The sequence below is a fragment of the Lynx canadensis genome, chromosome B3 (assembly GCF_007474595.2).
Source record: "Lynx canadensis isolate LIC74 chromosome B3, mLynCan4.pri.v2, whole genome shotgun sequence".
Lineage (NCBI taxonomy): Eukaryota > Metazoa > Chordata > Mammalia > Carnivora > Felidae > Lynx > Lynx canadensis.
Genome location: NC_044308.2, coordinates 116,632,607 through 116,656,912, shown reverse-complemented (window position 1 = coordinate 116,656,912; position 24,306 = coordinate 116,632,607). Strand labels below are relative to the sequence as shown.

The following is a 24,306-nucleotide window of genomic DNA, read 5'->3' as shown; positions in this document are numbered from 1 at the left end:
GTGTACCACATGATGATTTGATGTATGTATACACTGTGAAATGATTCCTTCCATCAAGTTAATTAATACAACCATCACTTCACATATTTACTTCTTTTTTAAAAAAAAGTTCTCAATTAAACAATAGGGTGTTAATCAACTATAGTCACCACGATATACATTAGACCCTCAGAACTTACTCGTCTTATAACTGAAAGTTTGTACCCCATACCACATTCTTAATATTCAAAATGAGAGTAACTGACCACTTAGATGAAATCGCTTTGAGGAACATGCTGGTTCCTAAAGATTAACAGACTGATCTTGAATGAACTGACAAAAACACACAAATCCAAGTCAACAATTCAAAGTACAACGATAAATGAACAAACAAGAGATAATATTTGACCAGGCACATAAAAATTAGGTAAAAAGAAATGGGGCAAAAGAAACACACTTGTTAAGGGCCTCCTATGAGACTGATATCGGGCTGAGAAATCCAGACACTCTCTCCCACCCCCATACTCACTGTATAATGAGTCTTTGGATAATCAAGTATAAGCTTCATGAAGGCAGAGAGGACTTGGTAACCAGCATATCTGCAGGTTCTCACACAGCACCTGGCACACAATAAGTACTCAATAAATATCTGTTAGATGCATGGATGAATGGATGGATGACTAGATGGCTGGTGTATCAATGAGTAATTGTTTTTAATAATCATGTTGGCCTAGCTCATGTATACCAAAAGAGATCCCAGCAGCTTAGGGGAAAGGGAACAGGAAATGTTCTCTAAGCCACTGTGTTCCCCTCCCCAAGTACAGCTTATCACAGTAGAGTGGAAAAAGCATGGGCTCCGCCAAGTTTCAGACGTAATTACCTTTAGTGGGTCCCTGGACAAGTTACTACTCCATGACTGAAATGCAGAGACTAATTCTTTAATCTTCAAGTTGTAAAAAGCTTAACTGAAATAATATATACAGAGTACCCAGCAAATACCTAGCACATAATTGGTACTTAATAAATATAAATCTCTCCACACACTGGGCCACGAGGAATGACCCTGGTGCTCACACAGTCTGGTTCTTAGGGATAAAGTCCAAGGGAGGGGTCTTAGTGAAAGGAATCCTAGTGCAGTCCACAGCAGGACAGCTCTTGAATCATTTTAAAATGTCAATCCAAGGCCTGGCTCATTACGTCATGTTGGAGGAATTAACAATCGTAGCATGGGCCTATCTAAAATTCAACGAGGGGACTGGCCTCTGGAAACACAAAACAAAACAACCTGCATATATTCTGTGCCTGGCAATTTCAGGCAATTGCCAAAATTAAGATTACTTTTCTTTGTTATTACGTTAAATCTACTTTATTGACAATATTAGAAGTCTACAGTTGATCCTTGAATAACACAGGTTTGAACAGTACAGATCCACTTATACATGGATTTTTATCAATAAATACAGTACAGTACTGTAAATGTATTTTCTTTTCCTTATGATTTTCTTAGCAATATTCTCTTTTCCCTAGCTTATTTTATTGTAAAAATACAGTATGTAATATGTATAACATACAACATATGTGTTAACTGGCTATTTTTGTTAGTGGTAAGGCTTCCACTCAACAGCAGGCTATTAATAAAGTTTTGGGAAAGTCAAAACTCATACTCAGATTTTCAACTGGGGGGAGTGGAGGGGGTCTGCATCCTTAACCCTGACACTGTTCAAAAGTCAACTGTATTTTTTAGATTTGATAAAAGTATAGATCATCAAGGATTCTTTTCAGGAAAATTTCCCAAGGGTCCTATTCAGGCTCCATCTCTAAGAGACCAATATAACTGCACATTTGGCTATAATTATGCCCTCGTGTATTTTCTCTTTCATACTTATACAGTGCAGCCCAATTATAAAACATGACTAATATTCCCAAAGTTTGTACCCATAATTGAACACATAAAAATAATTTTTTAGGGCCGCCTAGATGGCTCAGTTGGTAAGTGTCCCGACTCGATTTCAGCTCGGGTCATGATCTCACGGTTATGAGATCAAGCCCTGCTTCAGACTCCCGCTGAGCATGAAGCCCATTTAAGATTCTCTCTCTCCCTTTCCTTCTGCCCTTTCTCTGCCCACAGGCACATATGGGTGGGCACACATTCACTCTCAAAAAAAAAAAAAAGAAGAAGAAAGAATTTTTTAAAGAAGTTCTAACACTTTCCTCTTTTCAGGTAGTAGCAAAATAAATTACAAATTTTTTAAGCTATCTTTCTAATTATTGCTTATCTATCAGGTGAAGTCCTCTTAATGAGTCAAAAAGAAAATTAGCTATAGAAGGTGCTTTGAGCATATTATTCAACTACAAGTGTCAGGAATATCTAAAATGTTTGGGTTTTTTGCAACAGGAATCCACATCACTTAAATCAAACCTGAATCCAAAATCATTAAATTCAAATATGCAATTAAATAGTGTGCTTACGGACAAAGGTCATCTTATTCACTGCTGATTTTTAAGGAACATTTTACAAAGGATGTATACAGGTTAGGGTTAGGGGAGGTGAAGAATAAGAGAACAAATTTGGATAGAAGAAGACAGTCCCACCAGAGAAAGTCTCTCAAGTAAGAAAGTTCTTTCTTATAAACAAAAATCTGGGTATCAATTATCAAGTCCAGAGAGTGCATCAATGGAACAAGAGATTAAGAACACAACATTCTAAGAACTGAACCAATTTACACAACCACTATCTACAAAGTAATAATCCCTTACAGAGGGTTCCAGTTAATGAATCAACATTTAGAAATGAATTCGACATAATTTTACAAACAGAGGAACTGAAGCTCTTTAGAATAGCAAGGGAAGGCACACCCTATTTTGATTGGAATCAGCCAGAAGCTCTGAGAAAAAGGATTCGTGCCCAGTAGAACAACTTGAAGAAATCTAGGACGGTATGTTGGCAGGGAACAAAGAACACACTTGGGCAGCAAGTCCTACGCTCCGCCCAAAGGAGCATCAGCAACGCTATCCACCCTTGCCAGCCTTGATGCACACGCGTACCGGGAAGCTTTCTGGAGAGAATGCAGGTTTCCCCTGCTACCCAGAAGTAGAGCTTTCTCATGAAACTTTTCGTAAGCCGAAGTGGCGCAAAGCGAAAAAGTCGTTTCCATTTCATGAAAGCAAAAACCCTCTTTGGATGTCTTTCAGATAGCGAAAACAGGTATGAACACAGGTCTTTCGTAAAAGTGAAGTGGCCTAAAGCAAACCTGGCCAAAGCGGAAGAAACCAATCCTGCCCTGGGAACGTACCAGCTGGGAACAGGATTCTCTCACCACAGTATGAAATACTTGTTCCCTTGGAAATAGATTTCTCATTGTTAACAAGTCATTTTCTAGTAGACATCAATGTTCAGAAATTTCTGTTTAAGCGTATCAGATATTGCAGGGTCTGATCAGCGCTGGAAAACCAGACTACCAGTGCTGATTAACTGCCAAGCTCTTTTTGAAGCAACTCCTGCACACGTGAGCATGGTCGGTTATAAAAACCAGCCTTTGCCAACTAGGAGCTCTATGCCGCATTAGAATATGGTATGTTCCTGAGCTGCTCACAGGGCACATACAATTTTCTTTGGAACTTATCTTAGTACGGATTTCCTTCACTCCCAAATTCTAATGTCACCTTTCTGTAAATGCCTATCACTTCTTTACAATTACAAAAAATAAAAATAAAAAATGGTAATTTTCCATTTTCTCTCAGCCTCACTTTTTTGTCCTGATAAAGCATGTCTGGTATTTTCACCATGGGCACCTTTGCCACAGACGTCTTTGCGGCAAGCACTTTGGTGTTTTCACCTCGTAAACAATTGGCCATAAGGCAATTTCCATAAAAAACAGAGTAACTGGTTGGCAGTTTGGTTTCGTTTAAGATAAAACAACTGGTTGACAGTTGGGTTTCATTTCACCATTGAAGAATCAACCGCCTTCAGCACAGTTACTGTACTGAAAGCTGGTGGTCAGTGTGCTTTCATTTCTCCATTGACAAAGTTCCTTTTTTATTATGTAAATGTCACCTAGCCCCCATAACGGTCTATACGGTGGCCAGTAGCCATGGCGGTCTTAGAACAGCAATGATCACTACAGACACCAACCTGATAGAAAATATGGTGATAAAGCCAACAGGAGGTGTGAAATAAGAGCGAAATGCCAGACTGCACACTGTGCTGTACCAGAAAATGACAACACGTCGGTTACAACAACAATAAAGCTCTGTTAGTTGCAGTATTACATCAGTATTTCTTCTCTGGTTCCCACACATCCCTGGACTATCAAAGGACATGTCACAATATGCCGAGAATGAACAACATTGTAGAAGGCTCTCACAGTGCAATACGCACCCGGGTAAAAATAGGCGACCTAGAATTTGGAAAACTGATATTTCTTAAAGAAGGAACAATTAGTAATGAATTTTACCTAATTTTTCATGTTTCATTATGTCCTTTCTAACATCCCTCTCTTATCTTTCATTATTTTACCTCTGACGCCAAAACTACCTTACAACCAACGAGTGACGCAGGAAAAATGTTTGTGGTAAAACTACCTAGCACACTAACTAAGATGTGACTCTTCTTGAAAATATAACTACAACAATTTAATAACCTTTTTTTATCCTTTTTATAATTAAAAAAAATTTTTGAGTACAGTTGATACATAATGCTACATTAGCAACAGGTCAATTTGATAACTCTGAAGGAGGTTTAAAAGGTCACCCAAGATACAAAGTGGTTTTGTGGAAACGAGGATGTCCCACCACATTAACAACATCCTCTCTGTTGGCATTTTTAATAAAGGGTTCAAGAAAACTGTACTCCTGACCTTATAAGGTGTTAATCAGCCAATCAAAAGTTCAGCTATTTGTCTCACAGATGTCAAATGTCAAAGCCACAATAAGGTACAGTACAGTAAAGTACAGTAAGGCCACAATAAGGGACAGTTCAATAAAGCAAATGAGGAATTATATTCATTCACTCAAAAGTTACTGAATGCCCTGAGTGTGCCATTTATTGAGTGCCTTTCAGGCACTGAAAAGTCAAACAGAATACATAGTTCCAAATACTTTACAATCCAAAGGAACAAGCTAAACAACTAAATAAAAAATTTCAGCAATATAATAACAGAGGGATGTGTTCTAAAGTGACTAACTTTAGGAAGCCAGAAAAACTCTACAGATGGTAACTTTAGCTGGTCCTAAAAAAGGAATTAATTAATTTTTTTTTTTTTTTTTTAGCAAGAAGAGAGGAGTGCGTAAGAAAAAGAAACAGTAAGGGCACCAAAGGACAAAAGTTGCCTTACATAAGAAATTTCCCCATCACTGAAACAACCAAGGCTCAGTGACAGAGAAAGGAGAGAGGAGTCAGATAGGAAGCAAGATGCCCTTTTGCCATATTAAGGGAATCAGACTTCTTCCATGTGTTATGAGAATTCCTATACTGTTTGCCTGCAGGAGCTCATCAGGTCCTCAAACTTCCAGAAGATGGAGATGGGAGGGGTCACTCGGCAGGGAGATGGGTGGACACTCTTCCTCTACACCCAAATTTACATAAGCTGAAAACAACCCTCAGGGTCCTCTTGGTACTAACCACATAAAGAATGGCTTCAGATAATCTTTAAAATGTGGAATCTTGGGGCGCCTGGGTGGCGCAGTCGGTTAAGCGTCCGACTTCAGCCAGGTCACGATCTCGCGGTCCGTGAGTTCGAGCCCCGCATCAGGCTCTGGGCTGATGGCTCGGAGCCTGGAGCCTGTTTCCGATTCTGTGTCTCCCTCTCTCTCTGCCCCTCCCCCGTTCATGCTCTGTCTCTCTCTGTCCCAAAAATAAAAAAAAACGTTGAAAAAAAAAAATTTAAAAAAAAAAAAAAATGTGGAATCTTAGAATGGAAAGGGAACCAGCAGAATAGTCTCACTTCTTCCCATCAACTACCAGAATCCCTTCTATATACCTCGATAAATGGCTCCATATTGGACAACAACTAAAATGTCCTCCTCCTGTCTTCCCTTCCTCAGAAGCACTTGCTATAGTTTTTCTAACTGGGCCATATTTGGAATCTTTTCTAAAATCTTCTCTAACGTGAGCCCCTCTTTAGAATGTACATGGGTTGGTCAGAGCTGAGCACAAAGAACCCAAGTGCCCTTCAACCACAGCAGAGCACTGAACCACACTGGGCTCTGTGAGTGGACAAGGTGTTTCTTGGTTGCACAGACCTTTATAAAAGTTAAGACCTGGATCAGATGATATCTGTGGTCAAATAAAACACCTTGTCTTTGTTCATTTGAACTGTTCTCATAAGCACCATTTACCTCTCCTTAAAAACCCTTATAATTGCAAGTTAACATTCAACTGTGTGATTACCTGAATAATATCTTTGTATCCCCAGCCCATGGGCCAATATCCTGGGCGCAGGCACAAAACTATCTGACGGTGTTTTGCTTTTTATCTCCTTTCCATTACCATTGTACTATGAGGTCTCAGCATAGCACCTGTTACAAAGGAAGGGCTGATTCAATAAATGTTAGATGAAGAATTAGATGTGTACACAAAAAATTACATGAAGCAAGATATGGTAGGTATGCTAGGACCGTTGAAATCAACATTCTGTGGAATCTCAGTGGAGATTTTTTCAACTTACTCTGGGAAAGAAAGGCATCGTGGAGGAATAAAAGACGTCCAAGCCAACTTCTGAGTGGTGTTTCCACCAAAAATCCAAAGTAAAGAAAATATCTGGGCAACAGACCAACCGATGAAAACCGTATTTTTGAAGAACAGTTATTCATATGGGAAACCGCTCATAATATTAAGTTCATAAACAGGATAAAAAACAGTATGCACGCCCCTCCTACACACACATACACAAGAAAACCCTGAAAGGAAATAGTTTAAATGTTAATAACAGTTATTGCTGAGTTGCAGAATTACTGGCAATCTTTATTTTCTTCTTTATATTCTATTGTAGTTTCCACAATTTTCTACAATAAAGATCCTCATAATCAGCAGGGGAAATGAAAGTGCTATAACATTTTAAATTTTCAGGCTTTATCAAAAAAGGCTTCTGGATTGTTATTTTTTTCACAGTCATATTTTATGTGAAATGTTATAAAGCAGAGGAATGCCAGATAACAGATTTCAGTCCTAAACAATGTGGTTCAGTCCTAAACAATGCTCCCACCCTCCCAAAAAAGTGCATTTATTCTCTGATCTACTGTTTTGCATCTTGACAACTGGTGTGAAGGGACTCATGTTTACAGGTTAATACCAGGAAATCAGAAGCCAGCATCAGTGACAGCACTACTCCACAGAACATCAATTCCCTTTCGCACTCTCAACTGGGCCCTTCAAACAATGAAATACACACACCAACAACACCACACTGCAGTCAGCATATCAAACCTAGGAATGGAAGGGCTCTGATAACAGCTGTATATTATTATCAACAAAGGTTCACCTTTGAATTAATAGATAACTTAGTCTACAGTTAACAAGTTAAGAAGTATGCCACCAAAGGCTGCTACTACCAAATAAAAGAAGGAAACTACACCAAGTCGTCCAAAACATGAGGCATCCAGCTTGTCTCCAGCAATCTCCCGGAAATCTGAAACAGGAGTTTAAAGTACCCTTGTGTATCCAAGACTATGTAAAATATAAAAGCAGTGGTGGGAAAAAACTACCACTTTAAAATAGATGTCAGACTTCCTACCAACAGTACTATCCTAAAACCAATCCAAATGGAAGAAAAAGGTTCTCTGAGCAATGGTCATCAATCATGTCTCTTCCTTGTTCTGACAAAGAATGGGAAAAGGGAAATATCCAAATTACGAAGATACGCAATTTCCAGATAGCTAAACCCACATCCCCTGAGTCATCTCAGAAGGACTCCTGGCACAACCCACTTCTTTCACTCCCCTTACAGGCTCCAACCTTTGGCCTACTTGTCCCTCTTCTCTCCAGCTGCCATGACCTACCCACCTCCTAGGGCTCTGTTCCTCTCAGGACTTCTTGCAGAGGAACCTGCCCTATTTCACCCTTTACCAAGCCTCCCTGTCTCTGAAACAAACAAACCTTCCTGAGTATTTTGGAGATTCATCAGAAATCACTATTGATCAGTGGGTACGCTGGTAAAAAATGTAAGGCACGCCATGATTAGAGATTCAAGAAAGCTCTTCAGTGAGAAATTAAAATCACAGCTGAAATGTAGGTAGACTTTGGTGTGGAACAGATGGGTCTGGGCAGCTTTAAGGCCCCAAAGCTCCTCAGATGATTCTGATGTTCAGCCAGGGCTGGGAACTGCTGTTCTAAATAAACCCTCAGTCTTCCGCTGTTCGTGAACTAAGCGTATTCAAGATTCCACCACCTTCTGCAGGGAGGACCTCCAGTCCTCCATCTATTCAGATTCTAGGCCACCCAGTTGGGAAAGAAGAGCAGGTGTGACACCGCAAGCCTCTGGAGTCTAGAAGTTGGCACAGAAAGGGTAAGGTTCGGTCGCGTTAAGAATTCACTTCTGTGAATTCCTAGCATTCCCCAGGCTCTACAAGCAGAAGGTGAAGTATGTGTAGGAGTTATCCACACTTAAACCCTTAGCCTACCTGGTGGATAATGACATTCATGCGGTTTTGTAGAAAATTCCTTATGAATGATCTCCCATATATGCAAGATAAATTAGAATTAACTTCTTTGCTTACAGCTTAGATCAATTAAAACCTAAGTGGTGGCTTTTGCTATGACAAAGACTTAAATACATATTTTTTTGCTGAGTTAACTTTTGCATTACTTTTTTCAAATTCGTGGTATATTGTCTTTGAGAAACAGTGAACAAAATATTTTGCAGTATCTTCTCACTGTGGGAAAACCTTACAATTACACTGCCATTTTCTGTAAGTTACAGTTGTTTCTCACAAATTCAAATATTTGAATACCTTGCATAAAGAATTTATTGTGCACTGATACCTCACTAACACACTAGGCTCTGCAGAGTAGGATTTAGATACAAATGTGATCAATGTTGGCTTCTATCCAAGAAGATGTTTCCATAACATCATACTGATGCTCTAGAAACTGACCTCAACTGCTCTGCAGCATTTTAGCCATAAGAAACTGAATCATATCAAAAGTATCTGCCTTAGGGTTTTATTTAAAAGTTAAGCACAATAAAACCAACCATTTTAATAGCTTGAGAAACAAGAAAGCCGCAAAATCCAGTAACTCAAGCACTGGAGGGTTATTATGCTGAAGTCACTTTCCCTCTGTGAAAGAAACAAGACATTTTTCCGTGTGCTAGAACAGAAAATCATGACACATGCCTACTAGGGAACAAATGTTTGACAGATAAAATGGTTACACAGAGGGACAGTTTCAAACACATGTATGCATACCTTGTCATAAACTATCTTTTCACTCACATTTTTATGTGCTTTCTATAATTCAGAAGATCCTAACAGCTCGAGAAGCCACACACACAACTTTCTTGGCTACAGTACCCATTCCTGTCTGATTACTGAATTAAAAACAAACTTTCAGATCTGACCTTTACTATTTTTAAATAGTTCTGTGTTAAAAATGTTTATTCGGTGTATCGCGTTTAGTATCTACCCATATCTAAGAGCCAACAAGTGTTCACAGGGAAGTATGTGCACACGTAACATAAACCAGATGGGAGGTATGCAGTGAGCACAAAGTACTGCACTAGGACTCAGAAGAGTGGCGTTTGAAGTCTGGTTAAACCACACACTCACTGAACCTAGTTAAGCCTCGGCCAGGCCACCCATACATTAAAGACTGTTAAAACTTGACCTGTCTACACAGCGGTGTGGAAGGTATGTATCAGTGAGGTAACACATTTACAAACGATCTTAAACTAAAAGTGTACAGCATTTTTCATCATGCAGTTGCTGTTCCAGCTAGAAACCACTAGGGCACCCCAAAACAAGTCAAATAATGTCCCTCTGTTTACTCATCTTTTAACTTTTGCCACTTCCTCTTTCCCTCCCTCTCTCCCTTTCTTCCTTCATGTAACAGATATTTGCTGGGCTTCTACATAGACCAGACACAGTTCCAGACCTGTCCTGTCCAATACCATAAGCAGGAGGAACATGTAGCTTATATTAAGCATTCAGAATGGCCCTAGTCCAAATTGAGACATGAAATACACACTGGATTTTGAAGACTCGGTACAGACAAAAGACAGTAAAATGTCTCGGTAATTTTTTATACTAATTACGTGTTAAGAAGATAATGTTTTGGATATTAGATTAAACATATGTATTATTCAAATTAATTTCTTCTCTTTGTGCTTTACTTTCACATGGCAACTAGAAGTTCAATTTTTTTTAAGTTTTATTTATTTATTTTGAAAGAGAGAGGGAGAGTGAGGGGGAGAGTCAGAGAGAGAGCAGGAGACAGAGGACCCCAAGTAGGCTCCGTGCAGTCAGTGCAGAGCCCAATGCAGGGCTCGTTCCCACAGACGAGAGATCACCACCTGTGCCTAAATCAAGAGTTGGACATTTAACCAACCTAAGCCACCCAGGCGCCCCTAGAAGTTCAGAAATTTTTAAATACAGAGAGGCGTACATTAAATTTCTATTTAACAATGAGGCATACATTAAATTTCTATTTAACAATGCTATTCTAGACCCTGGGGAGATTTTAGGGAACAAAACCAAGTTCCTAACCTCATGAAGCTTATGTTTAAACACCTACAACCCTAAGATCTTCAGTAATCTATAGAAAAGGGAAACTAAATCCAGCAACTGTGTGTAAAGAGGACACTAGGATGGATGGGCCACACACAAGGGACAAACCTTCTTCCCTCTAGCCTTTCCTTCTACCCATGGTAGGGCCCACGGTCCCAGAACAATCAAGCAGTAAAATGGTGAGCTAAGACCTTGACCATCTTGGGAAAGACTGTCCCTCCCCTGTTAGGCACGCACTCTTAATAACACAGCCACTATTAATCCGAACTTCGTGAGGAAGAAAGCTTTTAATTTGGGAGCATCGGTAGTTTCATGGCATCATTTGCAGTACTTTGGCTTGAGCCTCAAAAACACTTTTAAAAGGTTTTCAATTGTAGGAAGAAGTTTCTTAACAAAGACACCCTGTCTGCATTCTAACACTCTCATTTATTATGAGAGTTCTTCAACAAGTTCCTCTCCATGGGTCTGATTAACCACGTCTCTCCCAAATATCTCCTAAATACCGAATACCTCAGTCCCCGCATCACAGCCAGAATGCTTCCAGAGAAAGGGCAAGAAGCTGAATTCAACAGCACAAGTCATGGCCACAGTCTCAACGTTCCTAATGGTCTTAGACGGTCAAAGGAAACTTGAGTCGGGCTGACCATATGCCAGCTAAATGTAAGGTTACTTGTTTTAAGATTTTAAGGAATTCCTTGAGGGCGAGTTTAATTTAGACCAAATGGGCCTGTTTTTCTACAGCACTCTTCCTACCAAAAAGGCATCGTGCACACCTGAATTTCATATTCCATGTGTGTTAGGAACTTACCTTAAATTCAAACCACAACATGGCAAATGTTTTGCTGGCCCATCCATCTTTCTGGCAGATTATAAGGAAAATCAGGGCTCTCAAGAGATTCTCTGCACTATAAAATGCTCTAGTGGGTGTGGCAGGAAGCTGAGAGGCTCGGGTGTCAGGGCAGGTAGTGTTATCTCATAACTGATCCCATCTCTGTCCTCTGCTCACGCTGTTCTCCCAACCGGCGTGCCCTGTCCCCTCTGCCAACTTCAACATTACACCTCCTTGAGGGCCCAGCCTAGAGCCTGGCCCTCCCAGAAATTGTTCCCAGCAACCCCAAATACAGAATAATCTCTCTCCTTCTTTCTCAGAGGAACCCAGTCAACCAAAAATTGTATCATCTATTTATCTCTTCTCTAGGTATTCAAACACCTGTAACTCAGAAGGGTAGCAATTTAGAAAGTCAGTATGATGCCTGAGAATTTATCACCCTCCCTTTCAATCAGCTGTGATTTATCTGAGCTTTATTCGGCTACAATGATGAACCTAACACCAGGGACACAAAAAGGACCCACAATCCCAATACTCACATAATTCACAGTCTAGGTGAGAAAAAAACAAAGTCAACAACCATCCTGCCACCTAACGAACACTGTATTAAAGGTGTGGGGGCCAAAGAGCCACGGGAGCCTCCACGAGGGTTCTTCTCCCTTGGTGAGGGAGGAAAGCCTCACAGAAAGGTGATATAGAAGCAAACACTGAAAACTGAGTAGATGCTGACAGGGTAACACGGGAAAGGCATTTCAAAAGCAGTAAAGCATGGCACATTCAAAGAGGTAAGAGAGTATGTTTACAACTCTTGTACAGAAGCACTAAAAAAAATGTCTTCCAATATATTAAATTATTCATGTGGGCATTTGAGGCTCTACATAACAGACCCCAAGCCACTTTTGCTATATTTTCCATAGTACAACATAGCCAGCAAGGGTGAGCTCTCTGAAACTAGCTCAAATTCTACTAACTGCGTAGCCTTACACAAGTTTCTCAACCTATCTATCTACACCTCAACTTCTTTATCTGTAAAATGGGGGTGACAGTAGTGCCTACCTCAAAGGGCTCTTATGTTGTTATGAGAAAATGAATTGAAACAAATAATTATCACAAATTAGGAATTCAGCAAATGCTTGTATTAGTATTATTACAACTATTATTTACTTTTCCAAGCTAGACATAATAGCAAATCTGAAGTTCTTGTCCCCATCACCTACCCATGCCTCAACATTTAGAACTTTCTATGTCCACCCAGCAAGACATTGCTTAAATACCACCACCTACACGAAGCTTCACTGAGCCTGCTCACCTCACCCATTAGGGAAATGAGTGTCTCTCTCTCTCCTCTGAACCCCCAGTCTGCGGGCCCCTCTTGGAGCTCTCTTCACTCTAGTATCACTACGCACACGTCGGATTTCCCAACAGGCCTAGAGCTCTTTCAGGGCAGGGGCTACAACTTGCCAATCTCAGTCTTCCCCAGAGAACCGACAGCCCTTTTCACATACGGGCACTCAGTGTTTGCTGCTGAACAAATTAAAATACTCTCCCCTTTAATTAAGTCAAGAACAGACTAGTGCTTTTAAAATTGCCGTAGCATCTACCAAGCTATTCTTCCTAATAAAAACCCTTATGCAGAGAGAAACTCGGTGCAATTTTACATGGCTCCTTTGTAAGTGAATCCTAAGAAAAGTCAATAGTAAGATGTTCTTAAAGGGACTGACAACTGACAAAACTGAGTAAAAACAGTAAAAACTGCTGGGTAAAACAATCTCTCTCCTTTCTACATCCTCTGAACGTGTTCTAATGTAAATTTGTTTAGGCTATTGTTGCTTTCCTGTTCCATAGTTACAAAAGGTGGGACAAAGTTTCCACAGCAATGCCGTTTTCATTGCTTATCCAGATTCTGAAGCCTTCTGTCTGGTTTTACCACTTTCTACCACCCATGTAAAGGAAGGCTAGCCTGGAACCACCCAGAACACTTGGCTTACACAATTACAGTGTCAATACCAAAGTACACAGGACTCTTACCTTTGGTGTCCTGGTCCTCAGTGAAAGTACAGTGGAAAACCAGAATCACCACTCTTCCTCCAAAACTCACCTAACTCAAAACATAATTATTGCTAAGTACAACTTCATTAAAATCCTAAACTTTAATTAGCCAAGAAAAATTTTAAGTAGGATTGGCTTCCTCTTACAATAAAAATGTTTTGACATTCAAGCAGTTCAAAGACAGTCTTCATTTACTATGCCGTATTGGTGATTTTTCTAAAAGAAGAGCCCTAAAAAATAAGGTTTAACAAAACAAAAAAAGAAGAGAGAACAGAATAAAAGAGAGCTCAAGTGGTACTTCCCGGTCTTTAAAAAACATATATGCAATTGTTTTCCATAGTATCCCACTGAATCTCACGGATTCAAAATGAAAGAATCAGGCAAATAGAACGTGAAACACATTCAGAGACGAGGACACCAAGAACGTGCAACTTGACCAGCACACACAAAGTAGACGAGAAGTCCACAAAATCATCACACTGCAGCTGCCAAGGCAGTAGCAAAACAGGACTGTTCAATTCAATAATAATGCCACCTTATAATTGAGATTTTTTTTAAATATTTCTAGGACCAAAAAGATCATGAGCAAATGCACTAGAACAGCTGCTTAAACCAATATCCTCATTTTTCAAGCATTGAAGCTGTTTACACCTCATGTCAACAAATGTAAAAGTTCATAGCTACAGGACTCTTTTATTTAAAAAAAAAAAAAACAAACACACCATATCTGGTGTATGGATCACCATTATCCCCAAATTGACAAAAATCACCATAAATATGCCATTTCCTCCATAGTCTAGGTGCTTCTAAATACACTAAACAAGAGCAGAGGGGGAGGGGAGGATTCCAAACTCATGAAGTAAGTGACACACAAATGAATGCTATAATTTACACTTTGTCCAAATATCAACCGTGTAATCATAATAGCTAGGTATTAACATTCTTTTTTTTTTCTTGCTCTCCCAATTAAAAGTGGGAAAACTTCCATTTTTTCTCACATCTGAAACATGCTTTAAGAGGCTTATGTGAACAGCATTTAAATGTTGCTAAAGCCACGAGTAGTTAGATCTTTGGTCTTCAAGAGCCATGGACCTTATTCTCAAATACGACCATAACCATGAAAGTTATTATGGTGATTAAGAGCTCAGACATGGCTGGATCTAAAAGCACTGTAAAGCATCCATATTATCCATATTCCACTTGAGATCACGGCCTTGCTTCCCAAGGCTAACAGCTATGCTGCTCTATGAAGGCCTCCTATCCCTGACACTGCTCTAGATTTTAGATTTGTTCTTCCCTCCCTTCTAAAAAACTCAATGGACCTATTCCCTTAAGGTCCCATTCTCTAGGTAAATTACATTGAGCTGGAATGCCAGAGGCAGACGATTATCTCAACATAGAATTTCTTCCTCAGTGATAATACCAGCACTTAACAGGTGTCTTTAGAAAGCATCCCAAAATACCAGGTTGAACATGGGGCAACCTAGAGGTAAATTCTTGAGGATCTTTTAAATAACAACATTCAGCGATAACAGCTTTTAGGGAGTTGTCTATTCTACTTTCGCGTTGGACTGGACCCAGGCTGTGAAAGTGTCATGAAATAAGCATTATTTTGGCAAAGCATAGGACAAGTTTTCCACCGTGGAGAATGTAATACTAAAAGTTATTTGCAAGAACCATTCAATTCCCAAAGAGCATAAATACAAATAGTTTAATCCCTGACTGTCCAAGAACACATTAATTACTCAATACACAAATTTACACAGATGGCCCACTGTGTAATTTTTTAAAGACTTTCCTGTCTTTGATTTTACATGTAAGATACCCTTAACAAGCCTGTTAAGTCTATATTTCTCATTTATAGGTGAAGAAACTGGCAGTGTATTTAAACCACTTACCCGTATTAAAACAGCAACTCAATGACTTTTGAATTCTAGGTCAAGGAATCTCCTATTTTATACGACAGGCATAATGTGTTCATTTTCAAAATGAAGGCGCTTGAAAGAAAACAATGTCTACCAAACCAAACACAAAGAAAGTAGAACACCACGAACACTTTCTAATGTGAAAGAAATCCACAGCAAGAAATACGTTAGTTTTCAAATCACTGAAATATAATGGACACCCCCACATACAAACACACTTTCTTTTTTTCCACACATGGCAAGAAAGGACACTAAATTAGCGTTTTGCATACTGCAGATCAGTTTTAACAATAACATACATCAATTAAAAAGCCTCATGTAAATAAACTAGAAAGTAGATAAACAAAAGTAGAGACTAAGGGGCACCTGGCTGGCTCAGTCAGTTAAGTATCTGACCCTTGATTTTGGCTCACATCATGATCTCACAGAGATCAATCCCTGCATCAGGCTCCACAACGACCGTGCAGAGCCTGCTTAGGATTCTCTCTCTCCCCTTCTCTCTGTCACTCCCCCATGCATACGCTCATGCATGCTCTCCCTCTCTCTCAAATGGACATTTTTTTTAATTGTTAAAAAAAAAAAAGTAGATGACTGAATATATGCTTGCTTCCATTCCTTCCAGAAATGACAATAAATGGAAGAAAAATAAAAGAGACAACAGCATATGAGATGTCTACAAAATTCCAAAAGATGAGAAACCAATGTGTAAGTGGAAAATGATTCAGCAAACTGGACAAAGCTGAAATCTAACTGCTAAAGACAGAGGAGTGCAGAGGCCACCAAGAAGAATATTCAACTAAAAAAAAAAAAGTCTGTTGATGATGCGCAATTCCAGAAGGGCTAAGAAACTGAGATCCTATAAGGGGTGAGGCTGAAAACAAAAGGAATTGGTATGGTTTAAGGGTCTGCATCAAGGAAATTTCCCTAATCCCACAACTGAGCAACTTACTAATAAGGATGAAAATGGGGTTTAATCTGCATGCAACTAATGAGAAGATCTGGCCAGGCATAAGTGAGGGTAGGAATGACTCCCTGCACTGAAAACATGAGGTGTCAAGCTCCAGTAGACAGCCAGCAGGCTGGAAGACTCTTCAGGAGAAAGTGACCAACCTGAATGAAAGATCACTAGAAACTGGCACCTGGGGACTGTCATTGAAATGGCAGGGCCCAAGCTAATCATCCAGAGGAGAATACCAGACACTAGCCCTACCATGCACACTGAGTTTGTCATCAACTTTTAAGACAAAGACCATCACCAGAGAAAAAAGAACATTATAATTATAATAGGAACAATTTATCATGAAGACATAACAATTATAAATGTATATGCATCTCAAAGTAGAAGCAAAAATAGAATGAAGGAAAGAAAAGACAATGATATGATTACAGTAACAGATGTTCACACTCCATTTCAGCAACTGAAAGAATTAGACAAAAACAAAAAACAAAATCAGGAAAGACATAGAAGATATGAACAACACTATCAACCACCTTGACCTGACATTCACAGAAAATCTAAAACTGAAGAATACACATTCCTTTCAAATGCACGTGGCACATTACCAAGAAAGACCATATAGTCTCAATAAACATAAAAAGATTGTAATCACACAAAGCATATTCTCTGACAACACAGAATTAAACTAAAACTCAGTAATAATAAGATACCTAGGAAAACTCCAAATGTATGAACATCAAACCACGCACTTGTAAATAATTCATGGATCAAAGATAAAATCAAAAAAGTAAATTAGGAAATATTTTGAACCAAATAGCAACAAAAGTAAAACACATCAAAATCTGTGGGATGCAGCTAAAATAGTACTTAAAGGGAAACTTAAAACTTTAATGCTTAATTCAAGAAAATAGAAAAGGATCTATCACCATGACCCTAACATTCTATCTTAAGAAATCATAAAAAGCAGAGCAAACTAAACCCAACATATTAGGAAGAAAATAATAAAGACCAGAGTCAATGAAGTAGAAAACATACAGACAACGGACAAAATTAGCAAAACCGAAATATAGGTCTTTAAAATTACCGTCAAAACTGACAGACTTCTAGTTAGATCAAAAATAAAGAGAGACAAAACACAAATCACCAATACCAGAAATGAAAAAACATATACCACCAGAGATCTTGTCAACATTTAAGAGGATAATAAGAGAATACTTGACACAACTTACATAAAGCAAATAAATTTCTAGAAAAACAGAATCTATCAAAATTGGCACAGGAAGAATCAGAAGATCTAATTAGCCCTTTACCTTTTAAAGATAGTAAATCTGTTGTCAAAAATATTCCAAAGCAGCAAAAGAACAACTCCAGATGATTTCACTGGCAGATTCCATCAAACATTCAAAAAGGAAATTTAACTTTTTCAGAAAACAGAGGAAGGATCATTGCCCAACTCACCTTGTAAGGTTAGCACAATGCTAATACTAAAACCCGACAAAGACATTACAAAAAATAAAAATTACAGAGCTGTATCCCTCATGAATAAAGACACAAATACCTTTAACAAAACTTGAGCAAATCAAATCTAATAATATATTAAAAAGGTACATTATGAGCAAGTACAGTCTACTCCCAACAATTGGTTAACATTTGAAAATCAATCCATGTAACAGACTAAAGGAGAAAAATATAGGATCAGATCAGATATAGAAAAGGTGTTTGACAAAATCTAACAGCCATTCATGATAAAACTCCCACAAACTAGGAAGAGTTAGAGAAGTTTCTCAAACTGATGAACTGCAAAAAAAGAAAAAGAAAAAGAAAAAGAAAAAGAGAAAGAAAAAGAAAAAGAAAAAGAAAAAACACCCAAAAACAACATCACACTCAAAGGTGAAAAACTGACTTGTTTTTTCCCCGAGCTGACGAACAGGCAGAATGTGTGTCCTTGTCACATTTTAGGCAACAGGAGGTCCTAGCCATTCAGGAAGGCAAGAAAAAGAAATAAAAGGCATAAAGATCTAAAAGGAAGAAGTAAAACTTCTTATCTGCAAATCATGTGATGGTTCGTGTACAAAGTTCCAGCAAATGTACGAAGCAACTATTACAGGGGTGCCCGGGTGGCTCAGTTGGTTAAGCGTCCTGACTTTGGCTTCAGGTCATGATCTCACAGTCCACGAGTTCACATGAGGCTCTGTGCTGACAGCTCAGAGCCTGAAGGCTGCTTCAGATTCTGCGTCTCCCTCTCTCTCTGCCCCTTCCCTGTTCGCACGCACGCTCTCCCTCAAAAATAAGTAAACATAAAAAAAAAATTACAAGTAACAAATTTAGCAACACTGCAGGATACAAAGTTGAAAAACAGTCGAGTATTTTCTCACATATTGGCAAAAACAATTAGAAAATAAACTTTTTTTAAAATTCTACTCTTGGGCATATGGGTATGTGTATACACACACCACCACCACCACCAAAATCAGGGAATCAACAAAGATGACAACACAAAATAGAAGAAGAAACAACCTATGGACCACCCCCCCCTCCAACAGGGCGATAAAGAGAAGTCCCCAAATGGCAGCTTTGTGGAGGTGTGACAGCAAGCCATTCAGCAACAGAACATGGAACTGAGGTAGACAACGCCAAGAAAAACTGGAACTGATGGATGCCCTGATATGTTTTACCATTTGAGTCCTTATAGTTCTACCAGGATGTTTAGAAGAAAATTATTGACCAGCAGAAAGCTAAGCCAATCAAAAACAAAGTAACTACCATCTCTGAAAGAAAAAAGAAGAATCACTGAGTATAGTCTGTGGCCCTGGTCACCAATATTCAAATAATAATACTGTAAATGTTGGGGCGCCTGGGTGGCTCAGTCGGTTAAGCGTCCGACTTCGGCTCGGGTCATGATCTCTTTGGTTTGTGAGTTCGAGCCCCGCGTCGGGCTCTGTGCTGACAGCTCAGAGCCTGGAGCCTGTTTCGGATTCTGTGTCTCCCTCTCTCTCTGCCCCTCCCCCGCTCATGCTCTGTCTCTTTCTCTGCCTCAAAACTAAATAAACATTAGAAAAAAAAAAATTTTTTTTAAATAATACTGTAAACGTTAAATGACAGCTTGGCCAAAAATTCGATAAAATTATCATTGGGAGTGGGGTGCCTGGCTGCCTCAGTCGGTAGAGCATGTGTGAGTCAAGCTCCACATTAGGTATGGAGCTTACTTAAAATTAAAAAAAAGTAATCTGGGTGTCACCTGGGTGGTTCAGTCGGTTAAGCATCCAACTTCGGCTTGGGTCATGTCTTACGGTTCACAAGTTTGAGCCCCACATCAAGCTCTGGGCTGACAGCTCAGAGCCTGGAGCCTGCTTCAGATTCTGTGCCACCCTCTCTCTCTGCCCCTCCCCTACTTGTACTCTCTCTCTCTCTCTCTCTCTCTCTGTCTCTCTCAAAAATAAATAAAACATTGGGGCGCCTGGGTGGCTCAGTCGGTTAAGCGGCTGACTTTGGCTCAGGTCATGATCTCGCGGTCCGCGAGTTCGAGCCCCACGTTGGGCTCTGTGCTGACAGAGCCTGGAGCCTGTTTCAGATTCTGTGTCTCCCTCTCTCTGACCCTCCCCCGTTCATGCTCTGTCTCTCTCTGTCTCAAAAATAAATAAAATGTTAAATAAATAAATAAATAAATAAATAAATAAATAAATAAATAAAACATTTAAAAAAACTTATTTTAAATTTTTTTAATTATCACTGGGAGGATGGGGAAAGACAAGTCAGGAAGTTAAATCCTTATCTTCTGCAGGAAATAGTCAAAAGATAATGCTTAGAGTTGAAAAGCCGAGCCATAGGAGTAAAAATAACTTCTTTAGATATATGGCAGTAAATGCCAGAAGAAGCAGTTAAAAAAGAAAACCCTACAAATGGCTGCTTCTGAAAAGCAACAGGTGGAGCCTAAGAACTTTTCTTCTCAAGCCTGAACTATAATTTTACTTCGTATTTAAACCAGGGATATTATTACTTTGCTAAAAAAAAAAAAAAAATTTAAGTTTAAAATAATAAACATTTCAAATAAAAATCTATAGTGTCAACCTTGGGGCCTCTGACAAGGAAGTATTTTATAGTAGTTTATAGACAAATCAGTCTATAGTTTATAGTAGTTTAAAGACAAATCAGTTTGAATAAAACACATGAAATGTGCATAAACAATTACAAAAATTTAAAATGCCTACTTGAAAAAACAAGTTCAATAAAAACATTTAGTAAAAATTAAGACGATAGAAACACTGAGTCCCATATCAAATATATCCAGTTTCCTGATCAATACTGAAAATGGTAATGAAGGAAGTAAAACACTTTTTCACAAATATTCACATCAGGAGCGCCTGGGTGGAGCATCTGACTCTTGATTTTCACCTCAGGTCATGATCCCAGGGTCGTGGGATCAAGTCCCACGTGGGGCTCAGTGCTGAGTGTGGAACCTGCTTAAGATTCTCTCTCTCTCTCTCTCTCTCTCTCTCTCTCTATATATATATATATATATATATATATATATATATATATATATACATATATATGCGTGTGTGTGTTTATCTATACATATATATATATATATAAAAAATGAAAAAATTTTTCTTTTAAATATTCACATTAGCCTCAAAGAATATATAATATGCCCAAAAGGCCTTTCCACACACAGTAACCGGCAACTTGATTTCCATTCCTTGGCTGCCCAAGGTAACCTGCAGTGTTTTCCAGTACCATCTAAGAGCTCCGAAGACCCGTTCCTCACATTCACACAGAGACACCCTGAATGGACACATCACCAGGCATTTCAAATAGAATGTCTCTAAACTCCACACCACCCAATCTCTAGAAAGTGAATTATTTCTGAGGGTACGTTTTGTAAAACAGATTTCACGTCACACGTCACAAAAACACCAGTAGGGAGGGGAGAAAGAGAGGAGAAAACAGACAAAATTTTGAGGAGCATACACATTTTTAAAACACTTGTAACATTTTAACTCATTCCTTTAGATGTTAGGTGGGAGGCTTTCTGGAAACCCTGAATGCTATTCATAGTTCCATCTCATCAGAAACATTCCAATTAAATGAATGATATTAAGGTAATTATCTAAGAAAACACTCAAGGGAACTCTACAGATGGTTTCCACAGTAGACTCCATGCTGTGGGGCAATTTCTCACTGCAGATGTATGTGGCCCGTGTACTCATTCCTGTGCTTGTCAAGTGTAATCTGTGATTATGCAATTGAACATTACAGCCACCTCAGGCCATTCCGTGTTTAAAGAGAAGTGTTTATGGCCATATCCTGCCAAACAACCATAATACCACTTAACCTCAGTCTAACCACTGCTTGAATGAACTTGTTAGGGTTACAGTGAAATACAGATGCAAAACAAATAGTAGGCCAAGGAATGTGATGTCCACATACTAAAAAGAAGGGGGTAGGGTGGTGGTAAATCCTTACATAATGCCCCTTAGTCACTGCGGCAGAATGTACTTGAGCATTTACATTCTAAAAGCTGAAAATTACAGTATGCAACACAGATAAAAATAACAAAATCCAAACTCCAAAGAGAAATGAATTCCTCTGAAGGGTGGGGTGTGTCATCTCAGAAAGCAGCCCCAAGTACAATGCTGTTTCTGGATCTATCCAAGCAAATCAGTAAATCTAGAAATAAGAGAAAAAGATGAATCTTAAAATGTGCTGCATGGAGTAGACTGCACTGGGCTATTGACTGAAATCCACTGCATATCAATAGCAACTAAGAGTCACTACCACCCAATTGCTTCCTATGATCTAAGCTCACTTTGTGGAGCTAGAGGAACTTTTAGTCAACAAATCCACACGGGAAGATGAACCAACATTCCCTTCTGTTGGCCAATTATGAAACATTGGCCAAAAACATTTCCTTTTAAAAATGCTTATAAGTTAAAAACCAGGAATGAGATGAAATGCTGATGTTTTAACTCTGCTTTACTGTAAGTTTTCTTTTTTATAAATTTTTTTTTAACGTTTTATTTATTTTTGAGACAGGGAGAGACAGAGCATGAACAGGGGAGGGTCAGAGAGAGGGAGACACAGAATCTGAAACAGGCTCCAGGCTCTGAGCTGTCAGCACAGAGCCCGACGCGGGGCTCGAACTCACGGACCGCGAGATCATGACATGAGCCAAAGTCAGCCGCTTAACCGACTGAGCCACCCAGGCGCCCCTTAAAAAAATACAGAATTCAGTCTCTAAGGCTGAGAATCCAGCAAAAGATCTATTTCAACCATCCAGCCAATGTATTTTAAGGCTTAAAAAGGAGAGACTAAGGACACTAAGAGTTAAGAAGCTGACCATCACATGTGTTCCAGACTATGCCACTTAGACCTCAGTTTTATCATTCAAGTGAAAAGTGACATAGAGTACACAAAGAATCTGTGAAACCATATCTTCACTAAAACTCCATCTATAATAATCATTACTGAGAAATAACCACCCACGGCCACTTAAAATACTCAAAACTATGCCTTCAGTAAAATTATAAGAACATATATTCCAATGTGCTTAAAAAAAACTTTGAGGCTGCATTCGGGTGTTCTCATCAACACAGATAGATCATTTTAATCTTGTGTTCATCATGAATGAACAAACCCATCCAGAAGTATTCGCCTTATTACTCAAGGTAAGGGGAAGCATTACTAGAATTCCATTTTGCAATTCATCTACATTACCACTGACGAATGTTCTTATTCACACTAATATAATTCAGGACTGATAGCTGATTAAGTACAGAGTGAATTATTTAGTCCAATATTATGTTATCAGTGAGGAAACAGCATTCATTTACCAAGGTTATTCTGTTAGTTAATAAATAGAATTCAACAACAATTCCCCATCTAGTGGCCTCTTTCACTCCAAAATACCAATTATTCTATTCAATAAGCATTTATATTTATTAATTACTATATTGCTTTTATTATACTTACTACAAAATCGAATACTCTAAAGCATGGACTATTTCTGCACAGGTGAAATTATTACTGGCATTAAGAAAGCAAAATAGGGGCACCTGGGTAGGGCTCAGTCAGTTGAGCATCTGACTTTGGCCCAGGTCACAGTCTCACAGTTCACCAGTTCAAGCCCCGCATTAGGCTCTGTGCTGACAGCTCAGAGCCTGGAGTCTGCTTCAGATTCTGTGTCTCCCTTTCTCTCTGCCCCCTCCCCTGCTCGCACTCTCTCTCTCTCTCTCTCTCTCTCTCTCTCAAAAATAAGTAACATTAAAAAAAATTTTTTTAAGCAAAATATACACATACAAGTAAATTACAAAGTAATTTGTGATGTCATTAATAAAAGTACCATCTCTGATTCAGTGAAATCCTGGCAGACTGTTTAGCATAGTAGTTGGAAGCAGGACCTTTGAATCCTAGACCCATAACTAGCCTTGGGCAAGTGATCTGACCTCTCTGATCCTCCATTTCAAAATGCTTCAACTGGAGAACACCACCAAATCAGTGGGTTACTAAGAGGAAGAAATAAGACTATGTATATAATAAGCTCCTAGCAGAGTGCCCAGCGTAAGTACTGACATTACTGTTGCATTGCTGTTACTACTCAAGGAAAAAGTATGAAGCAATCACAGCTAAGGGAGTTAAGAAACATACACACTAATCTTTAAAAGTCTATTCAAATAGTGACAGGATAATACAACAAAAATAAAACAAAATTTACAAAGATCATACAAAAAAGTTCTCCAAGGTCTAGTATATTTTGCCACAATTTTTTTAAGACTTAAGTTCTTTTTTTTTTTTAATTTTTTTTTAAAGCTTATTGATTATTGAGATTGAGAGACAGGGAGAGACAA

At 38.9% G+C, this 24,306-nt stretch overlaps 1 protein-coding gene across 12 annotated transcripts in view; it reads right to left on the bottom strand.

The window, feature by feature from the left end:
• The window catches only part of SIPA1L1 (signal induced proliferation associated 1 like 1), a 362,478-nt gene that overhangs the window by 296,159 nt on the left and 42,013 nt on the right, over positions 1-24,306 (bottom strand). Inside the window, exon 4 of one of the 12 annotated variants that reach the window (XM_030319459.1) lies at positions 509-599. The exons of the other annotated variants lie outside the window; for them this stretch is intronic. The gene's annotated coding sequence lies outside the window, so the exon portion shown is untranslated. The remainder of the gene's footprint in view (positions 1-508; positions 600-24,306) is intronic. 12 annotated transcript variants of the gene reach the window in all.